The following is a 16,218-nucleotide window of genomic DNA, read 5'->3' on the forward strand; positions in this document are numbered from 1 at the left end:
GTACTGTTTTTGGGGGACAGGGGGTGGGCGGGGGTAGAGGACTCCCTGGTCCTGAATGGGATAACTGTGCTCCTGAAGGACCAGGTGCACAGCCTGGGAGTCATTTTGGACTCACAGCTGTCCATGGAGGCGCAGGTTAATTCTGTGTCCAGGGCGGCTGTCTACCAGCTCCACCTGGTACGCAGACTGTCTCGCCAGAGTGGTGCATGCTCTGGTTATCTCCCGCTTGGACTACCACAGTGCGCTCTATGTGGGGCTACCTTTGAAGGTGACCCAGAAACTGCAATTAATCCAGAATGTGGCAGCTAGACTGGTGACTGGGAGTGGCCGCTGGGACCACATAACACCGGTCCTGAGAGATCTGCATTGGCTCCCAGTACGTTTCCAAGCACAATTCAAAGTGTTGGTGCTGACCTTTAAAGCCCTAAATGGCCTCGGCCCAGTATACCTGAAGGAGCGTCTCCACCCCCATCATTCAGCCGGGACACTGAGTTCCAGCTTCGAGGGCCTTCTGGCAGTTTCCTCCCTGAAATAAATGAGGTTACAGGGAACCAGGCAGAGGGCTTTCTCAGTAGTGGTGCCCACTCTATGGAACGCCCTCCCATCAGAAGTCAAGGAAATAAACAACTATCTGATTTTTAGAAGACAGCTGAAGGCAGCCCTGTTTAGGGAAGTTTTTAATGTCTGAGGTTTTATTGTGCTTTTAATTCTGTTGGGAGCAGCTCAGAGTGCTTGGGAAACCCAGCCAGATGGGCAGGGTATAAATAATAAATTATTAGTAGTAGTAGTATTAGTATTATTTATCATTACCCTCCCATGCTGAGGGACCTCTCTGGGGGTTGGGGGGGATCCTGGCAGTGAGTGATTTGATTATTTGGAATAGGAATAGTTGGGTGTTGTACAATATATAGTCTTCAGTTCCTGGAAGCAAAATATAGGTGATGGGCTCCAGTTGAACTAGGGTGGTAGCAGACAGCTAACTTGGGAAAAGTGGACAGGGAAACGTTTTCACCATCTCTCATGACACTAGAACATGTGGACATCCACTGAAGCCGAATGTTAGAAGTTTCATGCCCATTAAAAGAAAGTACTTCTTCATACAGTGCAAAGTTATGGGAAATCCCTCCCAGGTAAGGCAGTGATGGCCACCAACTTACATGGCTGTGAAAGAGGATTAGGCAAATTCATGAAGGATAAGGCCATCACTGGCTACTAGCCTCATGGTCAGAGGCAGAAAGCTTCTAAATAGCAGTTTCTGGAAACGACAGGGGAGGAAAGTTCTCTTGTGTTTGAGTCCTACTTGTGGTTTACCAATGGGGGCATCTGGTTGGCCACAGTGAGAACAGGATGCTGGAGACTAGGTGGGATCTTGACCTGATCCAGCAGGCTCTTCTTAGGGTAATCTGGTTTGTGTGACATGGTAAACCAAACTATGGCTTGCTGAGACCAAGTGACCATGTGAGCTCTTGGACAGGTGCTCACAGCTTCTTTGCTCCCCTCTGGTTCAAGCTGCAGCCCATGGTTAATGATGAAGGACCTTAACTGTGAGTCCCAGTTGCAGAAGTTGTTGTTGTTGTTTATCAACAGCTCCCAATGCTGAAGTGGCTTATCGTGCCTTAGATGGCTATTTGTTGCATGAAGTTAAAATGCAAAGGCAGTCTTGGTATGCAGAGTTAGCAGTCTGGTTTTCTGAATGGTGGCCTCATTTGTTGGACCAGACTGATTCTTCATTGCCCTTTCATTGGGCGATCACAGTGAGATAAAGCCGGATACCAGATAATAGTGCAACTTGCAGCAGTGTGGGGAAGCCAGAAGCTAGATCCCTCTCAAGGTTACCTCTAAGCCTGTGACTTTTATTACCTTCAGCAGATAGATTTTTCTCTCTCTCCAAGAGTCAGGATTAGCATAATCTGGACAGGTAAAAGGGATATTTTGCTAGCTGCTGTATTAGAAAGGTTACCTATGCAGTATCACTGCAGAAGTATTCTTCAATACAAAAGTTAATGCTACTCTGTTATAGATTGCTACAAGAGTGAGAAAAATCTTAATTCCTTTAGCTTCCTCTATTACAGAAATGACGACAATAAAATACGATCCAGAATAATTTCCAATCTCTTGTGAAATTTCTAATATGTTTGTACAAAATATAGTAGCTTTACCATGCAACCCCGTGGTCCTTGTTAAGCTTTTTTCATCCGCAGTGGCAGTCACTCTGAAATACAGAAGTGATTGCATTAAATCCTTTGTTGGCAATTTAGTGTGGGATTGAGTATTGAAATGCAGCAAAGCAAATAATGAAGGCATATGTTTACCTATAATTCTTTTTACCTTGGGAGAAGAATTAAATAGGAACAGTTTGGTCGTTGTCACATTCTTAACAGTTGCTTTCAAGCATGAAACAGTCCCCTGGCTCTCAGAGGATTTACTTAGCAGTTTGAATGGAGAGGTCTTTACTGCTAATGGAACTGAGATGGCAGGCTTAAGCAATGGGGTGCTTTATAGCCTCTTTAGCCACTTGAGAAGATGTAACATCAAATAGCTGAAATCGTCCCAGTCTCCAATGGTGTGCGGGAAGTTGCAGAGAGATTGGTGAATAAATAATTTAGAGTTGTAAGAATGTCTGCATGCCAGAGTGTTGCATGTATCTAAAAGCTTGATTTCACAGAAGATTTAATACCAGGAGACATTCTGCAGTTTTTGCTTGTTGTACCCCTGGGAGCATTTACTTGTGACTTGGGTTAGGGGTAGGGAAACTCACTCTGTACTTACTGATGGGTCTTTGTAAACAACAACAACAACAAACACCGTATAATTGACAGTTCTAACATCCTGAGGGAGTTCTCGTTTATTGATACAGATAACATGAAGTTGCTGCATTTGTTGCTATACAAAAGGAGAAATAGTCAATGTACAGCACATATTAACAAATATTTTTCACATATGTGTTTTAGTAAACCAATCATTCTTAAATTTAAAAAATTGATGCTGTTCTGTGTGAAGTATACTTGGTTTTGTTGCCAAGAATAAATTTTTAGATGCTTTAAAGGTTGCATTTCTTGTTTTCAGAACTTTCATTGCCTGTTTACTGTATAGGATATATCTGATCATTGGAATTATTAATTCTTCAGACATTTACCCCTTGGCATTCTGTTATAAAGGTCGTTGAGACTTGACTTTCCTCCGTGTCACTGCTACTTTTACTTCTATTATAAAACAATCCTATATTCACAACACACTGATACAGGAGATAAGGTGCCATTATGCTGGTGGAACAGCCACTGCATCCAATGTGTGCCTGAGAAGGAAGGGGGGAAATATAAAACCATAAAATGTCATAAATTGTGTAAAAATGGCAGACAATTCTACAATTCTCAGAACTTGAACTGACATTGCTAACTCCACACAGCAGTTCTCTAACTGTGCAGATACAACAGCAGCTACAACACATGGCCACAGGGAGTTTGCCTTCTCCCTGCTCCCAGGCTCATTACCTAGTCATAGCATCAGGAGCCACAGGGACTGCAATGAGACTTGTTTGGCCACAATGATGGAGTGTGAGAGGATGAGAGTGCCAAATTTTAGCATCTCACAGGGTACCGGTGAAATTTGAGAGCCCAAAGTCTGCCACTGCTGCAATAGCCATAGCTGTATTGAACAGCCCATGCTTTAAATGCAGGGTGTCCCAGGTTTGATATCAAGGATACAGCCAACACTTGGAAAGATGGAGAGGGATGCTATACATAAAAACACCTGAAAAAATAAGTAGGATTGCTGCATGGACTAACAGCCTGGCCCCTTTGTGGGCCAACCAGCCCTTTTGGTTTTCCTCCATGTTTGGCATCCCATGTGACACAACCACTCCCTTTGCTATTTTACCTGATTGGCTAGCTATGCCAGGTTGCATCCCAGCAGAACTTATTGGTTCTCTCTTCTTCCCCCACCCCCCGCTTGAAAGAAAGAAAGGGAGGAAAGAAAGGGAGTTCCCAGAATTTGAACTGACATTGGAAACTTCACACAGCACTTCTTTTCCTGCAGCTTGTTGCTTAGCAGTCTGCCATGGAGATTGCATGAGTCTGCATGCAGGAAGTAGACTAAGAAAACCATAGAGGAACAATTAGGAATATGTGATTTTCGCCTTACATACTGACTTCAGAACTTAACCTCAATCCCCCATGCAAGATGCCATTTCACTGTACTAACAGTATTGAGCAAGAAGCACCATGGTGCTAAAAGGTTAGCGCATTCCTTTCAAATTAAATTGCCAGAGCTATGAATTTGAGACTTTCTTCACTACAGTATCAAGATTTAATAAAATAAATCCTCTTTGCCCTGTAGAACCTTGGCTGTGAAACTGAAATCTCATTGCCATCTGTGCTTCTTTTAAATAAATAAATAAACCCCTCTATGTTTATTTGTAATGTTTAGGCCTATGTTGTGTAACTTTCAAAATGCCGTGTGCCATTGATTTTTAAATTGTGATCTGTGGTTCCTCAGTGGCCTGTTGTGCAACTTTGTATAATAAGATTTATAAATATATATAAATAATGGAGAATTCCTACAAACAAGATCATCTGGCTTTTGAAATGCTGTATAGGTAACAATGTTAGCTAAAACCTCCCCTTAAGGTTTTAAAAATACCATAACAAGTATGCAAGTTTTTGGAACTTTTACTCTGTCTTTAATTTATAAAAGGTAAGGTTATGATCAGGTGTAGTGGGGAACAATTTGGTTCCATTGATCTAGAAGCTCTGACACTGGAGCATAGAAGCTGGCTGTGGTTCTGATCAGGGAAAGGCACTCTGTATGTGTGGAGAAGTGTTACTCTGCCTTCATGAAGAAAGGATGTCCTAAAAATGCATAGTAAGAAGCTTGCAGGTTCTGGGTTTGGTTTCTGAAAAAGTAGAGTGGAAAAAAATAAAGCTTAACTTTTAAAGTGTCTAAAAAGCTTTGACCCTTTTATTAGCTTTTAGCTCTATTCCTGTGCTTGGTTTCCTTTTTTTAGTGACCCTTTTAGTGGCATCTCACTATGGTAAGATAAGCACGTTTATTTAGGTCAGCAGATCCAGTTGCACGATTTTAAAAGACAAGCTACTATAATTTCTCCTCTGGGATTCCCCTTGCCAAACTTCATAACGTAGTATAGCATTTAAAGATTCCTCTCTTTTTCTTATCCACAGAATATGATATTTGCTGCCCATCTCCAGGATGTTACACACCTGTGGGCACCATGTTTTGTGAAGCAGCACCTACTGTACAAATTTGGGTAACTTCTGCACTCCTACAGGACGTTACAGCTTTATTTTTATTTTTAGAAATATTTATAATCCACCCCAGCCCCCAAAGATCCCATGATGTAAACGCACAAAGATCCCATGGCATGAATACACAATCTAAACCAAAATTAAACAATAAAACTGAAAAAAACATGAAGCAAAATGTAAGCATCAGTTACCATCAAACAGAACTATAAATACCTCATAGACCCCATCCCTTCCCAGAAGCCTGGGCAAAGATGTGTGTCCTTAGCTGCTGCCCAAATGCCAACAGTGTCATGGTGAAACCTACTTCATAGGATAAGTCATTGCAGAGGTGCGGTGCCACCACAGAGAAAGTCTGCCTTGGGACCCCTGCCCATAAATCTCATTAAACATGGGGCCGAAACAGAAGAACTTTTTCCAAAGGTCTTAAAATCCAGACAAGTTTGTTTGGGGGGGTGGGGGTGGGGGAATCTAGTGTTAACATGAAAAATGTGGGTTTTTTTGACAATGGTTTTTTTAATGAAATCAGTAAATAAGACCAATAAATTATATTCCTAAAACAAGTACAAAATGCAAGCTTGTTATGGAGAAAAGGTGTTCTTTCAGATATTTGTGGCCTAGATAATTTAGGGGCTTAAATTAGAGCCAGTGTTATGCAAATGAGGCACGGCCATAATTACTTGCAAACTTGGTATGCACATTTCAGCTGCACAGTCAATAGCTATGTGGGAGCCCCGAGCAGGAACCACATATCCTTATAGTTAAACCATGATTGCTCCTAGTTGTGTGACTCTTGGCCCAGTGACTCCAATAACATTCCATATACTGCGTTGTCTCAGGCTAGAAACAGTAATTGAACATAGTTTATCAGTTTTGTAGATATTCAGAATTCACCTTTGCAATCTGCAGCACACTTGACTGGTTGTGAAGGGGTAGAAATTTGAGAATCTTGGTGGAAATGGAAAGAAATTAAGTGGTGCTCTTACATGATGTGGAATTGCCCTGTTCTGCAATCAGAATTTACGGTATTTATTTAACATAATTTATATATCATCAAAACCTCTAAGCAGTATACATAAAATATACATTAGAATTACCAATAAAATCTGATGTTAAAAACAAGTTAAATCAATTTTATTCTATGATGTTACAATAGTGCAAGGATTGCGGTATAGCAGCAATTGATGGTCTGTGGCTATGCCACACTAATACGCTACTGTAGAATTGTTTGGTGTGTTCTAAGGAATGAGTTATTTAAATAGTTAAAGGCTCCTTTGAGTTCAAAGTACTCACTCACAGAGGCGGCTACGAACTACTACTCTGCATGATTTACTGGTCCAGCATTGCATCCTTCAAACCAGCCTCTTTGCCTGCATTGTGTGTGATTAGATAATTCAGTCCTTCCCAAAACAGAGATGCAATAGAATTACTTGCCCTCTGGGGTGGCTTCTCCTTGTTTCTCTGCATGAGACATTGCTCTGAACTTGCTTCCTTTCAATCAGAAGGAAGAAACATAAGAAGTTGGCTCCACCACTGAGAGTTGGTAATTGTTATTTGTATGTATCCTTAAAACACACACACACACACACACACACACACACACACACACACTTTAAATGACATATGGAGGGTGACCAACTTAAATTTTAAAAAGCGTGTTGTTAAAATTTTGGAAAATATTGGCAAAATGATTATATATTTTAATATATAAAGGTAAGGGCACACTTGTTTAATTGCATAATGAGTTTTCAGTTGGCACCCTTTGGGTCCTTTCCAACTCTAAGATTTTCAGTAAAAAGGCAAAATACCTGGCAAATTGAGAAAAGCCTTTTTAAAACCAAGCATATAAAGCTAATAATGAAATTCTATCTGGCTTTCTGTGCACAGTGTTCTATTCAGGAATTGGCATCGCTGAATAGTTTTCAGTGGGCTGAGCCCTCACAGAGGCAGTGACTGCTGGCCTTGCTGCCAACCTGCTTCAGCTACCTGGACCTAGTAGCCCTCTCAGTGTTGGAGCTCAGGAGCTGTGGCTGGCACCTGCCATTTTACTTCACCCCCCACAATGTGTTGAGGGCAATATGTAGCACTGCTGGATCGAGAATGCAGCATATTTACAATTTAATCTCCAACACCAAGTATATTTCTAATTATTGTTTTACTAAAACAAATACATTTATATTTTTAAATTTGAGAATGTTCAAGATGTACCAGATACTATAATTTTGTGTGTTACGTAAGGTATTCATACTAGGTTTCCCAATAAAGTTCATTTTTGGTAAGAAAATTAGAATTGCATAGGTTTAATTTCATTTTTTCTGGAAAAATACATACAGTGGTACCCCGCAAGACGAACGCCTCGCAAGACGGAAAACCCGCTAGACGAAAGGGTTTTCCGTTTTGGAGGCGCTTCGCAAAACGAATTTCCCTATGGGCTTGCTTCGCAAGACGACAGCCCATAGGGAAATCTCAGGGACAGCGGGGAAGCGCAGCGCGTCTTCCCCACTGTCCTCGGACCTCCTTCCCCCGCCGGCTTCGGAACGAAGCCCCGATGCCGGGCGGCGGAGGGGGAAAGCCTCCCGCCGCCGCGCGGCATCGGGACGAAGCCCCGATGCCGGGCGGCGGAGGGGGAACGTCTCCCCCCGCCGCGCGGCATCGGGACGAAGCCCCGATGCCGGGCGGCGGAGGGGGAACGTCTCCCGCCGCCGCGCGGCATCGGGAGGAAGCCCCGATGCCGGGCGGCGGAGGGGGAAAGCCTCCCGCCGCCGCGCGGCATCGGGACGAAGCCCCGATGCCGGGCGGCGGAGGGGGAAAGCCTCCCGCCGCCGCGCGGCATCGGGACGAAGCCCCGATGCCGGGCGGCGGAGGGGGAAAGCCTCCCGCCGCCGCGCGGCATCGGGACGAAGCCCCGATGCCGGGCGGCGGAGGGGGAACGTCTCCCGCCGCCGCGCGGCATCGGGACGAAGCCCCGATGCCGGGCGGCGGAGGGGGAACGTCTCCCCCCGCCGCGCGGCATCGGGACGAAGCCCCGATGCCGGGCGGCGGAGGGGGAACGTCTCCCGCCGCCGCGCGGCATCGGGAGGAAGCCCCGATGCCGGGCGGCGGAGGGGGAAAGCCTCCCGCCGCCGCGCGGCATCGGGAGGAAGCCCCGATGCCGGGCGGCGGAGGGGGAAAGCCTCCCGCCGCCGCGCGGCATCGGGAGGAAGCCCCGATGCCGGGCGGCGGAGGGGGAAAGCCTCCCGCCGCCGCGCGGCATCGGGACGAAGCCCCGATGCCGGGCGGCGGAGGGGGAACGTCTCCCGCCGCCGCGCGGCATCGGGAGGAAGCCCCGATGCCGGGCGGCGGAGGGGGAAAGCCTCCCGCCGCCGCGCGGCATCGGGAGGAAGCCCCGATGCCGGGCGGCGGAGGGGGAAAGCCTCCCGCCGCCGCGCGGCATCGGGACAAAGCCCCGATGCCGGGCGGCGGAGGGGGAAAGCCTCCCGCCGCCGCGCGGCATCGGGACGAAGCCCCGATGCCGGGCGGCGGAGGGGGAACGTCTCCCCCGCCGCGCGGCATCGGGACGAAGCTCCGATGCCGGGAGGGGGAGGGGGAAAGCCTTCTCCCGCCGCCCGGCATCGGATGGCTTTCCTGAAGACTTGGGGTGGGAGGAGGGTTTTCCTTCCCACCGCCAACATTCAGAATGCTGTTCTGAATGTTGGCGGTGGGGAGGAAAAACCCTCCTCCCACGCAAGCCCCGGGAACAGAGGGAAAGCGCTGCGCCCCTTCCCCTCTGTTCCCGTACCTGTCCTGAAGGCTTGCGGTGCAGAGAAAAGCCCTTCTCCGCACCGCCAGCCTGGCAAGCGGTTTCCCTAGGAACGCATTAATTGATTTTCAATGCATTCCTATGGGAAACCGTGCTTCGCAAGACGAAAAACCCGCAAGAAGAAAAAACTTGCGGAACGAATTAATTTCGTCTTGCGAGGCACCACTGTACCATACTCTTGAAAGCTTCCAGGAGTTCAAATTTATCTATACAGTGGATGCTTGGGTTGCAAACGTGATCCGTGTGGGATGCACGTTCACAGCCCGCGTCTGCGCATGCGCGGGTTGCGATTCGGCGCTTCTGCGCATGCGCAAAGCGCGATTTAGTGCTTTTGCGCATGTGTGACCGCCGAGACCCGGAAGTAACCCGTTCTGGTACTTCTGGGTTTCGGCGGTCCACAACCCAAGAAAATGCAACCTGAAGCGGCTGTAACCCGAGGTATGACTGTAATTTTAAATAATTATGCTGGTGGTCATGGTGGTTTGCTTCAGTTCATAGCTCTAATACTTTGTACAATTTCATTGTTACACAAGAAGTTTCAGCTCATAAATAATGAAGTAACTATATGACAGCTGAGGACTGTGCTTGAAGCTAATGAGATTATATCATTCATATTGTTGTAGAGTGGATCAGATTCTGTTAATGTGAAATTAATGATGTTGTTCTGAATTTGCACTGACACAGTTGGACCAGCAAGAGGAATCAGAGTGTGATGTGAGGCATAATGGACAAGTTGGAGCCCATTTTCCTTTTTTAATTGAATTTCAAAGGTCAGCAAATATCACACATAATTAAGGTTGGATTATCTTGGATATTATTTTTGTTATAATCTTGAAGAAGATAGAACAGATTCCCAACTGGCTTTTTTTTTATAGATAAGGTTTTAATTCAAGCCAGATATTAAATACGAAGCTTGCTTTGCAGTAACATGTCCCTTAGTTCTCTGCAGTATTGAAAAAAGAACACCTATGCAATGTCACATCATGATTTTTGTGAAAACGTGCTGTAAAATTTAGTAATCATAGGCAAATACTTCTATCTTTTCAAAAGTTAAATATTTACGAAGGTATATATTTATCATTGTTCTACGGAAGTTGTTGTGTTGATATGTTTGCCAGCAGCTGACTTACTCCATGAAACGGTAACCAATATTAAGTTGTTGAGGAATTTATCAGCAGTGGAGTTTTATCAACAATAGAATGTTCAAAAACAGTTGAGTTTTGTGGTGAAAGTATAAAGTCTGTTTTGTAAAAATACATCTCACATATACCTTGGAATAGGATAAGCTGTGTGGGCAGGGATGGAGGCTGAAAGCCTGATGGTGTATTCAACTAGTGTTGTTGGCATCCGTCTGTCTTGAGACACAGTGGAGTGCACCTCTGTGAGTGAAGCCAAGCCATGGCATTAGCAGTTCTGAAGTGACCTTCCTGGGGTGCAACCCTGGGCACTGTGTATTGAGATCCTGGGCTGCCTAGCTGACAAGCCTTGCTGATGTGTTCCAAAGTAAAGGCAAGCAATACATTTGGCACCAGCTTGGCTGTAGGAGTTGCTGGAAGGAGGCATACAAGGCACCACCCAACCATCTTAGGGCCTCCACTTCGGATTTGTGCAGGCTTTACTCCCTGAAGACATCCCACAAAGCAGCGGAGGTTTAGGATCAGAGTTTTCTTTCTCCTAGATGGGCCACCTTTCCAGGTTAACGAGCCCCATCAGCCCCTCACTTCCCTCTACAGCACATGCAGCAATAGCCTTCTTAACTGTTGGACACCCTATTGGTTTTGTCTGCTCAATCTACTGGAGCCTGTCTTCACATACAAGGGAAGTCCCTAACTTCTTGAGGGTGTGAGACCCATCGGCTACCCTCACCTGGTTTAGCCAGCAGGTTGAAGCTGTTCCTGGGGTGTGACTGCTGTGGCATGCTGACAGTTTCTAGGAGCCACAGGTGAGAGCTGAGTGCAGGGTTAGGACCAAAGGTGGCCAAATTACCCCAGAAGAAGCATGACATATCCCCCACCATAGGTATTACTCCTCCCCTAATACCCCATAACCCATAACTCATAATGGACCAGTTGAAATTAATGAACATGACTAAGTTCCATTAATTTCAAGAGGTCTATTTTTAGTAAAAGGTAATTAAATCTCTGTTCTGTGGGCTGTTGTGGTAGGGTAGCTGTAGATTGGAACGGGTTCTGTGTGAAGAGAAGACATCTGTTATTGTCTGGGGTGGTAGTGAAACTATTTTTAATATCAATACTTTTTGGAAACGTTGAGGTGCTATTTTTGTGGTAACTTAAAATTCAGCATTTTGGAACAACATATATAGAGCTTATAAATCTCCCTGTATATTAGTAATTTGGTTTTGGTTTTATGGAAATGAAATTTGCATACCTAGTTAAAAATAAATTATCTGTAATCAAGTATGTAAAACATTTTTTCTCTGATAGAGCTGTATTTGATATGAAATCAACCAGGCTTAAATTTAGTGTAATTGCATGTAATGTTCCTTGTTCATGAATGTACCAGATTTATAGAAATGAATTTGCAAAAATAATATATGTCCCACAATGCCAAAAAATAATAATGAAATCCAAAGGCATATCTTTTCACTGGGGTCCCCATAACCAGCAACCTTTCCATTGATGCTGAGGTGGACAAGCAAGGCAGCTATGGCAATAATTTGCCTCTTCAAAAGGTATGAGATAATGTGATACTAATGACCAATACCAAGGTTAAGGTGTACCAGGCTGGTGTTCAGCATGTTACTTTATGGTGGTGGGACATGGACAACTTACACCCATCAGGAGCGATGCCTCCATACCTGAACATGCACTGCGGCAAGAAGATTTTGGGCATTACATGGCTGGACAGAGTCTAAAACAAAAATATGCTCTCCTACGCCCACATTTCCAGCATGTTTGCAGTCCTTTCTCAGAGATGTCTACACTGGCTTGGTCATGTCTACAGAGTGGCAGGATCCCCAGTGACATGCTGTACAGGGAGCTGGCTTCAGGCACCAGGTCCATTGGCAAACCAATACCTGCAAATAAAGGCTGGCAACATCAACCCTGCTGTGTGGGAATCCTTTCTGTACAGCCATAGCACCTGGAAACAATCAGGTAGGTCCTGTATCTACAGCAGTGACCAAAGGAAGAATGACCCGCAGAAAGAAGCAACGCTATGGTACACCCGCATCAGCAGAACTGGATGACTTAATCTGCCTCAGCTGCAACAAAACATGTCTCTCCCTTATCAGTCTCTACAACCACAGCAGGCACTGTAATACTCCCATGGTTTGACCTCGCCCCAGAAGGCGCACAGATGCCACCATCCTTTCCCTATAGCTAGAAGAATGATAATTTGTTTAGGAGTTGTTGTTAGAACTGATTGTGGCCACTGTATGTCTGTTTGTCCACCCATCTATCTAAATTCTTGTATTAGATTTAACACTGATTGTAGAGTATTGCCAAGCAGATAAAAAGTATGAAGGCCTCTTAGATCCTTAACTGATTTATTATGACATTTTATCCCCAGACTGCCTTTTCCTGCAGCCCTAATACCATTGCTGATAATGACATGCTATAGTGTGATAGAGCTTGGGCTAATCCCGAGGTTTAAACAAATGATTCTCTATTATCTCTGTTCTTCGAATGTGCTACATCAGAAATCTGCTGGATTAATGTAACATAGCTACTGCTAATTGCTGACACAGAAATATTTAAGCCATTGAAGCAATCACAGGAATGCAAAAAAGGAGATGTTTTCATAGCTTTCCAGCGCACTCTGTTAATCAGTCATGGTAATTCTGAGAATAAACAGTGCATGTCTGCTGTAAAGAATCTTTTAAATTGTTTTTATTGCTTGGTGCCAAATGAAGTCGGCTTTTCACACCTTTAACTGTTTGTTTTCATGTTAATAGACGTATTAAGGAATTTAGTCACTGATGCTTAAAGTGTGTTAAATGCTTAACTTTTTTATTCGGATATAAAATTAATATAGTAGGAGCACAAATATAATGGAACACATAGTGAGAGAATACTAAAGGTGATCTGGATTGTACAGACTGATTTTTAAAGGGCTAATAGCTGGATTCTCTAGCTAGGCAGAACCCACCAACCCTCGGAACTAGTTCTAAGAAGGCAGGCAGGTGGGGCATTGCCATTCACCCTAATGGACAGGCCTCTACTTTCTGAAGGGAAACATGTATGCAGGACAGGTGCTGCAGAAACAAGAAGAAGAAAAAAGAATGATTGAGGGGGAATGCAATCACTTCTCATTCAATTCAGTCATACAACAGTTCTAGTTGAGAAAAGTAAGAGAGTAGCAGGAGTGGTCAGTAGGCAGCCTCAGGCCTGAGGTGTGTGATTCTTGTCTTCCTTTGTTGCTAAACAGTTAACAGGTTCAAAGAGAGGAGACTTGAAAATATTACTAAGAACCTGCGGTCTGGTAGTCAGTGGCACATTCTCATCTTTCCTTCCCCTACGGAAAATGAGGGACGGAGTAGACTAAGACTGAAGTGCCAGGGAGAGGAGTCTGGAACCTTTGAACAAGGATAAGAAGGGAACAAGGCAAAAAAGGAAAACAGTAGGCTTCAGTACACACCAATACAGAACTAGAAGAAGAAGAAGAAGAAGAAGAAGAAGAAGAAGAAGAAGAAGAAGAAGAAGAAGAAGAAGCAGCAGCAGCAGCAGCAGCAGCAGCAGCAGCAGTCCCCTTCTTCCCAAAGGGATACATGCTCATCCCAGATAGTTATCATATTATTATAAACAAGAATTAGTGATTGGGAATAGTTTGTGATTTCTTTTTTGTATGAAAAGGAATGGTTAGTTTTAAAGTTAGATTAAATTAAAATTCTTTCATCAAATTGTTGGTAATTAGACCTTGACTTAGAAAATAAATAAATTATTTTTAAAGGAGAAAACAATATGAGTGCATCTTTATTCTTGAGGAATATCCCAAAGCTACCTCCAGAGTCCTGTACTTGTACTGTAGGGACGCAGGTGGTGCTGTGGTCTGAGCCTCTTGGGCTTGCCGATCGGAAGGTTGGCAGATCGAATCCCCTCAACGGGGTGAGCTCCTGTTTCTCTGTCCCAGATTCTGCCATCCTAGCAGTTTGAAAGCATGCCAGTGGAAGTAGATAAATAGGTACCGCTGCGGCGGGAAGGTAAACGCCGTTTCCATGTGCTCTGGCACTTGTCACAGTCCGTGCGCCAGAAGCGGTTTAGTCATGCTGGCCACATGACCCAGAAAGCTGTCTGTGGACAAACGCTAGCTCCCTTGGCCTGAACAGCAAGATGAGTGCCACACCCCATAGTCACCTTTGACTGGACTTAACTGTCCGGGGGTCCTTTACCTTTTTACCTTTACTTGTACTGTGAACACAACTGACTTTACCAGTGATCCCCCCCCCCCTGCTTACACAGATGCAAACTATTTAAATGCAAGAAACAAGGAGTGTAATATGTTTAAAAGTTTACTAGCATTTTGGTGTCAAAAGTGTATTCAGATGATTTAAACTTAAAATGTTATTGCAGTGACACTTAATGAATAACAACAGCAGCAACATAAATGGAGGGAAAGCAGTACAATGCTGATGCTTTATGGAGCAGCCACAGCTACACTTATTCCTTCATCTATTTTCAGGTGAAGCTGCTTAATTTGACAAACCTTTTGAAGTCTGCACCACAGGATGTATTTGGAATTGGATTACTAATCCAATCATGGCAGGAATTAAAGTTGATGTATCTCATAAGTAGTTTTATTCTTTGCCATGCAGCCTTCCTAAGAAAAACGGGTTTTATGATACCACAAATATTGCTCAGAGAGAAAAGCAGCAGGCATCCTATGTCTAGTCCACTTTCCCTTGTCTAAATGGAATTAGTTCGCCTTAAACTATGGATGACTCTTTGTAAGCTGCTGGTCTGAAGGTAGGGAGAACATTTGCTTTATGAGAAACACTGTCTGCATGCCTTGCCCCTGCTCTACAATGACTCAGTATTGTTTATTCTCTAGCCGTAAATAGCTTGTTAGTATCTGTCATAACTCCAGGGTCAGACTCCCCTTCTTCGGGCAATGAAGCCATAGAGTAGGAGAGGAGATGGCGAGCCCTAGAAGAGATTAACCAGTTCGAAATACTGCAAAAAGATGCTTGGTACCAGTACATCTCTGGCTTAATGATGTTGTGTTGCTTTCTTCTTACTTGGAGAACTCCGGCCCAGTCCTATAGCCCAGTCCTACCCTCTCGTGTCTCTCCCTATCTTAGGCTTCAATTCAAGGGTCACCAAAAAAAGGCCTCATGGACTTCATGCTGCCCACAGGCCACGTGTTGGACCACCCTGCTCTAAGGAAATCTGGAGCTAGCTACTGAAGCAGAGCTGCAGTTCTTACATTACACTTAGCCTGAGGATGACTGCTGCTGAAGCAACATTTGTGCCTGGCTCTAATGAATTCTTCAGCCCGAGTACTGCATGGGGTTGTCTCTACTGAGGTGAAGGGTCACAACAGAAGAGTATTCATTATCTGTTACTAGTGGCACATTTTATCTCTACTTCCATTTTTTATTTTATATACAGTATTAACAACCTTCATTAGAAACATACCACCCTTCATCCACGGATCACAGGGCGGTTTGCAGTGTAAGAACACAAAAATACATCATAACAAACAAAACAGTAACTTATTCAATGTGGTTTCTCCCTTCCTCCTCCCATGCCACCAAACTGGGTGGGGAGGGTCTGTAGAACCCCCAGAACTGCTCACAGGAGAGAGTCCTTTTCCGTCCAGCAAGCTGGAGTGATTTGGAAAAGTGGAAGCAATGTTCCACGCATAATTCCATTCATAATTACTATTTGTGTCTGTACTAGGCTTCTGCTTCCGCTGACCTCACTGGTAGTGTTTCTCTGTGTGTGTCCAATCCTTTATTTAAATGCTCTGTGTTGGAATTCTAATAGCCAAATGCATACTCTTCATGTTTATTGAATGGTGTACATAGGCAATTTATTTACTACTAGAGCTCACCAAATTATAATGAAAATAATACTATAAGGATGTGTTACCTGTTCCAAGAGCAATAAAAATGAGCTAGCATTTTATTAAAGTTACTTTGTGATTTGAAAGTTTGTCAAAGTAAAGCAGATGCATTACAATAAAGAAAGAAATATCTGC

At 44.3% G+C, this 16,218-nt stretch overlaps 1 protein-coding gene across 27 annotated transcripts in view; it reads left to right on the forward strand.

Annotated features, from left to right (window-relative positions):
• Positions 1-16,218, forward strand: part of PTPRM (protein tyrosine phosphatase receptor type M) — a 395,597-nt gene that overhangs the window by 33,727 nt on the left and 345,652 nt on the right. The window lies entirely within an intron of this gene.

This window comes from Podarcis liolepis, assembly GCF_965112155.1.
Source record: "Podarcis liolepis genome assembly, chromosome: 8".
In the NCBI taxonomy this organism is placed as follows: domain Eukaryota; kingdom Metazoa; phylum Chordata; class Lepidosauria; order Squamata; family Lacertidae; genus Podarcis; species Podarcis liolepis.